Here is a 9,876-nt window from a genome sequence, read left to right on the forward strand (position 1 = left end):
CTCTTTATTTCATTGACTGAAATAAAAGATAAATCTTATTACTATGAAATCCTAAATAAGACGCTGAATCCTTAATTTATTTCCTTTTTTTAAAAAAAAAACAAAAAACTTAAACCCCACACAAACCCACTCTCACACATAAAAAGGCTTTTATTTGCATTGTGATCCACTTCCCTTGCTAGTGATATTTCCTTTCTGACAATACACTTGAAGTAACACTCCCTTATTTCGCCGCGTTTTCATAATTGAATTATAAAATCTACAGCACTGCACTGTTTTGTAATCCTTATGAATATTTTTTGCCATCATTCCTCCATTTACCATGGAAAATAGGATCATGTCAAGATTAGCGAACCCAACATCTTCATGTCAAGAACAGCGAACCCAATGATCCCCATGTAAAGAATGGTCAACCCTTTCCGGTCCGAACTCCAATTCCACATGAGGGATAGTACTAAACACGGCGAAACAGTGATTCATCTTCACCGTTTCGCCGTGTTTAGTACTAGCCCTGGGGAGTCAAGTGTATTTCGCCTTGTTTAGTACTAACCCATGGGGGAACAAATGTGGTACCGAAGTGTTCATGTCTAGAGCAGCGAACCCGATTATTCCCATGTAAAGAATACCGAACTCAATAATCTTCTTGTAACGAATAGCGAACCCTGCTGCCAGTGGGTTCGCTGATCTTGACATGATCCGAAAATATTCATCTTTACTTATTTTTCCTAGGTATTCCTCGGGCTCGGTCTATACAATGAGATAGAGTACGGTCAAATAATAACGATACTCTTCTTACTAATTCTGAGCGTGTCTACTAATTTACTTTTGTCAAAGCAATGGTGTGACAGACTGACTCTCTCCGAATTCGGAGCTGCAAAAGGTAAAGGAAACTCCCATGCTGCGGACACGAAAACTAACGTTCGCAGTTAATCAAACATCAAGATTTCCCGGAGAATAGCACGTTGGTCCTTTTTTAGTGGGAAGGGGGGAGGGGAGGGGAGGTCCTTATTCAGAATAGTCAATCACTTAAAGTTGATGACCACTTCAACCGTCTTTCAATGCAAAGAAATTTGCAGCATATGGAAATGTCTGGATTCATACCCAGTTACACAGCCTTCCCGACTAGGCAGATATTCGTTGTTAGTAACGACTTTTTTCATACGTTTACCTGTTGCGTAGCGGTAGTGTCCTCTGAAAAAATATTTATATGATAAATTCCCACGGCTCTTTGACACGCTAACTGAATATTCCAGTCTTAAATACGATATAAAGTTTTCCCATGGTGCATACCTGGTAACTACGCAAGTAGCGTTCAACTGTGTCCTTTACTCGGTTTATTCCTTTTTTTATTTATTTACAGTGAATTTACTCTTGGTATGAAAAAAAAAAAATGCCAAATGATCATTCGCGCCAAATGTCAGAACGCTTTGACGCACACGCGAAGTTGTAATAAATACGGAAGCAAATTGGGAGAGAAATGGCGTGCGAAAGAAAGCGTCGATTCTGTGCAAAAGAGGATTTTCAACACTAAAAAAAAAAAAAAAAAAAAAAAATCCGGGGACGTATCAGCAATTTAGAAATTGACGAATGGCCTGTTCAATTACGAAAATGCGCTTAACATAAAAGCTGACTCTTTTTACCTTTATGTTTTGGGCTTTTTTCTTTATTTGATGTTTGCTGGTTTTCATTTACGTGATTTTTTTTGTTCTATACAAATGGAATGGAATAGAATACAGTGTTTAGGCCAAAGACCAAGCACTGGGACCTATGAGGTCATTCAGCGCTGGACGGGAAATTGAGAGCAGGTAGGTCTGAAAGGTGTATCCGAAGGAAAACCTCGCAGCTGCGCTATGAAATAATTGTTAGAGAGGGTGGATAGCAAAATGGAAGAAAGATATTATGAATGGAGGTACTGTAAAAGGAATGACAGGGGTTGCAGCTAGGGGCCAAAGGGACGCTGCAAATTACCTCAAGTAATGCCTACGGTGCACCACGTTAGGTGCACTGACGGCACTAACCCTCTACGGGTTTTTTATTACAAAATAAAAAGGTGTCATCGGTAATGCCGCATTGTTTTCTTAATGCTCTGGTGAGAAATTAAGTGGACAAGGGAACAAAATGTTCGAGAGGAGAAAATGAAATTTATTCCACTTTCGGTACTGACTACTATACTTACGTTAGAAAATATTGAAAGCAATTGTATTTTTATCGGATATACCTGCAGAGTTTTAATTTACTCTAAATACACCACAGAATTTTAATTTACTCAGTTTACACCACTGAGTTTCAACTTATCGTATATACCTACAAAGCTTTATTTTTAATGGTGTTCACTTTATAAATAAGAAAAAGAAGTGTGAGATGGCAGTCAAATTGTGGCCGAAATAAAATGGAAAGGAATATTCAGTCAGTGAACTTGTATATTTTTTAATTTTTTCCAGTATGATCATACATATATGAGCAGAGTCCAGTTTTACGCTCCATCAGTGTCTAACTTCAACATAAGTGTAGTGGGAAAAGTATGTTTATAACATGGATTGTACATTATTCAAAACTTCCTTTCGTGGAAATGATTACAATTCCCGACATACGAAGCATTCGCTGTTCATGAAGTATGTTAGTTTTCAAGACTGTGAACGGATTTTAAAATTTTTGTAAGTGTTATTATAAATAATTCCTTCTGATACTCCGTAAAGATTTTGCTTTCAATAATTTGACTTCGTTCTCTGTTAATGTTGAGGCCTTGTGTATTCTCAACGCTGTGTTTCCAAAACGCTCGTTAATACTATGAATGTTTTATATAACTTTACTTGGAATTTCAAAAATGAAAGCATTCCAGAGCAAAGGTGTGACAGATCGCTGGTAAGTTAGAAAAAATATATATTGATGAAAGTTTTTGTTATCAAACTGCTGAATATCAGCTAACAGAATCAAACGAAAACATTATGAATGAATACGATATAAACCATATGAGCATACCTGTGATTAGTGTAGACGAATAAAGCAAGTCAACCGCAAACATCTCACAAGGTTACCAGAAGATGATTAACTGATGAGATGCTGTCACAGTATTTCAGCCAAAACACAACCCAGAGGCCGTTGCAAATCAGTTTCCAATTTGAGCTCGACTCCGCCGTCTGCTCGACACCCGGCGCCACTCGGAGCAAGATATTGGAGGACAAGCCAGGTGCCAATGGCTAGGCTGGCAGTGACACGTTCCGGAGAATTGAAATTGAACTCTGATACACCATGGGAAAATGATGGCCGTTCAATTAGAGCTGTTATGCTTACTGAACCATCAACGATCTAGTTATGACCTTTAGCAGCAGTATATATCTCGAAGCGTATATACTGCTTGAGTGAAGGCAAAATAATTCTGATGTGAATATTATTTTGTCAAATTTTATATATAATATAATTTTGTAAGAGCCCCACACACACACACACACACACACACATATATATATATATATATATATATATATATATATATATATATATATATATATATATATATATATATAGTTAGTATTCATATATGTATATATATATATATATATATATATATATATATATATATATATATATATATATATATATATATGTGTGTGTGTGTGTGTGTGTGTGTGTGTGTGTGTGTGTGTACATGAATACTAACTAAACTAAATGGAAGGATATTGACTTAGGAGGTCTGAACGATGACAAAAGAGTTGACTGTGAAAACGCTGTGCTGCAAAATTTTAACAGGGAATAAAAAGCTTTCTTTAGTATGCACAAAAATAGAATTCGCTAATAATAGGAGTGTAGAGACGCAATGTGAAGTTTGTTGAAGGTACTTATTAGAGTTTTGGCCACTCTGTTGACCTACATTACTTTCGGGAGGTACTAGCTCGCGGAGAACGGCTTGATAACTATTCATTTTGATATAACATCAATGTTATATAAGTTCGAGAACAGTTATTTTAGTTCCTTCAATATGCACGAAAGTACAAAAAATAAATCAATTAATAAATGAGCCTTCTTATGTCGCCGTTCAGTCATACCCCAGTAATGTATTGGTGGGTACCTAAAAGTTCTTCACATTCAGTTTACTGACGGGTTATCGCGAAATTTCCAGTGAAAGTTGTAGACGTTTGCAAAATCCTTCATTCCATAGTAGGCCTACGTATACGCCAATTTCTTGATCCTATATCAGGTATTGTGATAAAGCTGAGGATAATATCATGGCAGTGGAGCAGTACATTTTCCTTCATCTATCAAGCTATTATAGAATTGTAAATGATTTCTTACTACGCATAAACTGTCTCATTGATGGGGCGATTTGAGCTAAAATATCTTTGTCTTCAAGATATGCAAACACTGTTCTTACGGCTCAGGGCAAAAGTTACGTTAAATTAAATCAAATTAACAAGGTTTATTACAATTTTCCTCTCTCTCTCTCTCTCTCTCTCTCTCTCTCTCTCTCTCTCTCTTTCGTATATGTCTCATATCTTTTCTCCTTATTTAATATCCATATCTTTTTCCCTTGTTTAATATCGAGGTTGCCGCCAAAATGTAAGTAAATCAAGGACTTCTTGAGGATGATGCATTGATAAATTACGCACACACACATATATATATATATATATATATATATATATATATATATATATATATATATATATATATATATATGTGTGTGTGTGTGTGTGTGTGTGTGTGTGTGTGTGTGTGTGTATTATTATTATGTGTGTGTACTTGTTTTACATTCAAACAGACGGTTCACAAACCTATCCAGTTATTTCTGAACATGTTTTAGGGGGAAATCACACACAAAGAAATCCCTTTGCTTGCCAGAGAGCATCGACTCATGTCAGATATATGCATTACGAAGGATGATGGAATCCTCTTAGACGACAATGGTTGCCTGAAAAGGCACATTCAAACGGCCTTTTGGTCCTTGCTCTTCGATACGCCTTTTTGCCATTCCTCTTTGACATGTTCTTTGAGGAAAAAGGGAGATGTGAAACTAGCTTTTATTATACTCAAATATGACTGATTAATATAAAAGCATAAAATAACTTGCAATAAATTGTAAGATTATTTGTTGAATAAATATTGATAAAATTTTTGATAAAGTTTTCCAGTTTATAGCGAAGTCTTGTCTTTCATACACTTTTTGAAACGGAACATAGGTTTTAGTCAACACATAAAAAAACATATTTTTATAGATTTAAACATGAAAAATAATTTGTCATGCGAAAGAAACGTTTGTATTGGGAAAATTTTACCTGGCACTGAAGGCCGAAGACTTCACTTCACTTTGCAGCTGAAAACCAACGCTAGATATTTGCGTTATTTTTGCTTTACAAAAACACTTCAAAAGGACACGAATGCGGTTGATTTTCTTGGATGAGATATATCAGTCAAAAATATTTGTCTAAGATATATATTCGAAATGTTACCACAGGATATTTTTATTCCAATAAAAGTTACAGAATATTAAAACTAATGTGCTTTAATCATAATATGATATTTTCCTATTGCATATAGCCTATATAATAATAACTTATGCATGTTGCGAATAGGATACATTTCATAAAACTATATATATATATATATATATATATATATATATATATATATATATATATATATATATATATATATATATATATATATATATATATATATATATATATATATATATATATAGTATAATATAAGTGAATGTTTGTAAGTGCGCTATAAAATCGGAAACGCTTGACCGATCTAGACAAAATTTGGCACATGGCCATCATTTAACCCAACTTAGGTTTTAAATCCGCACCCCCGTGACAGACGGACAATTACAAGAGGATATAAGATTTCGATTTTGCTGGAACACCTCCGGCAGTCCATATGGAAGCCATAAACCAGATTAGTAAATCCAAAAACTTTTAAAACATTTTGAAATACTGCTTATCCGACGTTATTGGGTTAAAAATTAGTTGTTATTGTATGTAAATAACTTATAATTGATTAAGTAATTACTTATTAATGGCAGGAACGCCGGAAAATGAGATGTTATTTTCAATATGCATCAAAGCCTCGAGAAAATAAATTTAGAAAATAAATTGCCTTCCTTATTTATCGGCGTTATTTTCATTATTAGACTCAATAATAATGTAAATAATTATTATCAGTTATAAATAATTATTAGTAGTTCATTAATAATGTCCAGGAATGTTATAAAGGGGATATAAGGATTCGGTTTGGCTAAATAAAGCATTATTGGAACACCTCTCAGTCTCAGTACCTGACAAGTCGACGTCTGTCACACGCACTCTTCTCCTGGAAAACCTATAATCAGTTTACTGAATCATCAGAGGTAAAGTTAAAACAAGATATCTGTATTTGAAGGCGTCAGATCTTAAAGTTTAATGTGAAGGCATTTAAAATGAGCCCCTTGGTCCTTGTGTTTAGATTTAGGGGTGACTTGAGGCCGCCTGTGTCACTCGATTTCGGCCATTTTTATTTGCAATTATACTTTATGTTATGCTTTTACTTCCTAAAATAAGCTAGAGTCAGGTAGGAAGGCGGTATTCAGTTGCATACAATTGCATGCAATATTTGTATTTGAAGGCGTGAAATCGTAAACTGAAATGTGAAGGCATTTAGTTATTTTCATGGTTTTACACGAAATGCAAGGGTTTTAGGCGAGAGCATAGGACCTTAGGCCAGCACCCTAGCTTATGAGAGCATTTGCATTATATGCAATTTCAGTAATTATTTTCATTGCCTTACACAAAATGGAAAAGTTTAGGTAGGCTGACATGAACCATAGGTCGTCTTATTAAATGCAATTTTCATATTCAGTTGCATAGAATTGCACGTAATATCTGCATTTGAAGGCATCTAATCATTAAGTGAAAATGCGTTTAGTTATGTTCATGGTTTTACACAAAATGGAAGAGGTTTAGGTAAGATCCTAGGACCTTAGGCCAGCACCCTAGCTTAGGGGTCAGTTCAAATCCGGCCAATTCCTAGGCCACTTGCACATTCAATTGCATATGACTGCATGCAGTGTGTTAATATGCAATTTCAGTAGTCATTTTTATGGTATTACTCAAAATGGAACAGTTTACGTAGGCTGACATGAACCTTTAGCTACCACCCAAGGTTAGGTAAGTATTTAGGTCTTCATATAAAATGAAATGTTCTTATTTAATTGCATTGAATTACATGCAACATCTGCATCTAAAGACGGCAACTCTTAAAGTGAAATTGAAGATATTTAGTTATTTTCATGGTTTTACACGAAATGGAGGAGTTTTTAGGTAGGACCCTAGGACCTTAGGCTAGCACCCTTGCTTAGGGGTCAGGTGGGTAATTCTAAGCCGGCTGTCTGCGTTGAGCTAGCCCATGGCAATTGACGTTTTCTTATGTTATTTTACCTGCTGAACAAGAATTTTAAATAATATTTTGTCGGTCGGCTGTAACTAAAATGTAATGGACCCTTGAAAATTGCACGCCTGTACCAGTGGGCCACACTCAGCTCAAGGGTAAAATATTACCTTAAACTCTTGTAAAGCAAGTAAAATAACATAGAAAAACGTCAATTGCCATAGTTTAGCTCCACTGCACACTATTCGAAGCTTTTGTAAACGGGAAACAAAACATTACCATTTCCACTTTCAACTCGGGTGGCCTCTATAGGTCATCGTGGCAGAACGGCGCTGTGCGCCTTGTCTGCATTTTTAAAGATTCCTGGCAAGCTCGTATGTTCTGGCAAGAGGTAATTACTTTAAATTCTTGTTTTCAGCAAAGCGCAAAAAACCAGCAGCTGCTGATTGGTGAACCGAAAGCTGGCACATGCGTGTTAAGGCTTAGAATCAGCAGTACTAGTAATAAATGACAAGTGCCTTTGGAACGGCTTCCATTATCCATTTATTCGCCCTTCTTTTTACGCTTGTTTTTCGTGTTCCAAATGACGTATAACAGGAAATACAACAATAAATTATCCAAACCTTTTCCCAAGTTATTTACCCCACCAAAAAAACCCGAATTCCCAACGGATCCCCCTTACTTTTAGCAATTCTCGAAAGGGTTTTACCACACCCAAAACCCCGATTCCCAATGGGTCCCCTTTACCGTCAGCTACAGTTCTAAGATAATTTACAGCTTAATTACAGCCGTGCAACAAAATATTACTTTAAATTCTTGTTCAGCAGGCAAAGTTCTATAGAAAAACATCAACTGCCATACCCTAGCTCACCGTGGATAGCCGGCTTAGATCTACCGTTAGTTGAAATGTGGCCATTTGCATATTCAGTTGCATTGCATAGGATTGCATGCAAACTCTATATATGAAATTTCATGGGTTATTTTCATAGTTTTACATGAAATGGAAGGGTTTAGGTAAGAGCCTAAGAGGGTAAGTTCAAATGTAGTAATTTTCTTAGGCCATTTGCCTATTCAATTGCATATGGTTGCCTGAATCATTTATACTTGCAATTTTTGTTTTTACCCTCAAAATATTTGAAGGCGTCAAATTTTAGATAAAGTTAATTGTGAAGGCATTGTCTTTTAGAAAATGACTGTGCATTTAAAAGCAAGAAATGATTTGTAAACCGTAAAATAACAATGATCCAATTATTTTTCAGAAACTATGCCACCACAGAAATGGCCTTCAGTTGGGCCAAAGACTTCAGGGGCCAAAAGGAATGCAGCATACAGGGCGGCAAAAGTAACAGATCAGAGGGAGGCCAGACTGGAAGTCCAGAAGATGAGAGTTGCTGCATCCAGAGCAGCAGAAGAACCGGAACAGAGGGATGCCAGGCTGGGAGCTCAGAGGACAAGACTCGCTGCATCCAGATGAGCGGAAGAACCAGAACAGAGGGAGGCTAGGCTCCAACAGGTGAGGGCAACAGTTTCTGGGGTCAGAACTCAAGGAATATCGCAGATTTGAACAAAGCAGCATTCGATTACTGGCCGGATGTCGGTTATCATGAGCACCATCACATGTCCATTGGAAAGTTGGGCAATGTTTGTCAGCACTGCAACGCACTCAAGTGGATGAAGAGGCTTCAGGACTCCTCTGCAGCAATGGAAATGTCTCTTTGCCACCTTTGGTCAGTCTGCCTGATCCAGTGCAATTGCTCCTGTCAGGAGATATGGCCATTTCGCGAAATTTCCTTGAAAACATCCGAAAGTACAACTTCTGGTTCCAATCGACGTCATTCGGTGCAAAGGAGTTTCGCGAGATAGGCTACATGTCCACCTTCAAAGTTCAAGGTCAGTTCAAATGACTCTGTTTGCATACTCAGTTGCAAATTGCATGCAATGTCTGTATATGCAATGTCAGTAATTATTTTCAGTTTTACACAAAATGGAAAACGGTCAATGTCCAGAACAACTCCGCGGTGAGATATAAGAAATTAGGTCACACTATAATTTTCACAATATAAAATAATAAAACTTTGTCTCTGAACACTTTTTGAGGAGATACACCATATCCGAGATATTAATGATTATCTAATCGGCATCCTCGAAAATTTTCTAAGTCGTTTGTTTACATCCAGTAGCACTTCGTGTACTTGATCTTGCTGGAGTTAGTCCGAAAATGAGGTTTTTTACTGTAATGTTTCTCAGAAAGAGTGTAATGTTTCTCAGAAAAACTAGTTCCCCATCGAATGATTTTCGATTTTTGCAAATCGGATTTTTGGTTGGGGGATTTCGGTAGAAAGTGTATTTTTACCTACTAAATATTTATTATACGTTCTTGACGGTTTTTTTCCATTAATCTTTGCTTTTTTTACGTTTTTTTCATAGAAAATTTAGTAAGTAATGAATAGGTACCTCTTCCAATCAACTTTTGTCTTGTCACGTGATTATACTACCCAATTACAACGCTTT

At 36.2% G+C, this 9,876-nt stretch overlaps 1 long non-coding RNA gene across 1 annotated transcript; it reads left to right on the forward strand.

Moving 5' to 3' along the window:
- Nucleotides 1–6,263: 6,263 nt before the first annotated feature.
- On the forward strand, nucleotides 6,264–9,255 carry LOC136842982 (uncharacterized). The gene is made up of 2 exons (XR_010854400.1): nucleotides 6,264–6,349; nucleotides 8,625–9,255. It is a non-coding gene; the product is annotated as an uncharacterized lncRNA (long non-coding RNA).
- The last annotated feature ends 621 nt before the right edge of the window (nucleotides 9,256–9,876 follow it).

The sequence above is a fragment of the Macrobrachium rosenbergii genome, chromosome 10, assembly GCF_040412425.1.
Source record: "Macrobrachium rosenbergii isolate ZJJX-2024 chromosome 10, ASM4041242v1, whole genome shotgun sequence".
Classification (NCBI taxonomy): domain Eukaryota; kingdom Metazoa; phylum Arthropoda; class Malacostraca; order Decapoda; family Palaemonidae; genus Macrobrachium; species Macrobrachium rosenbergii.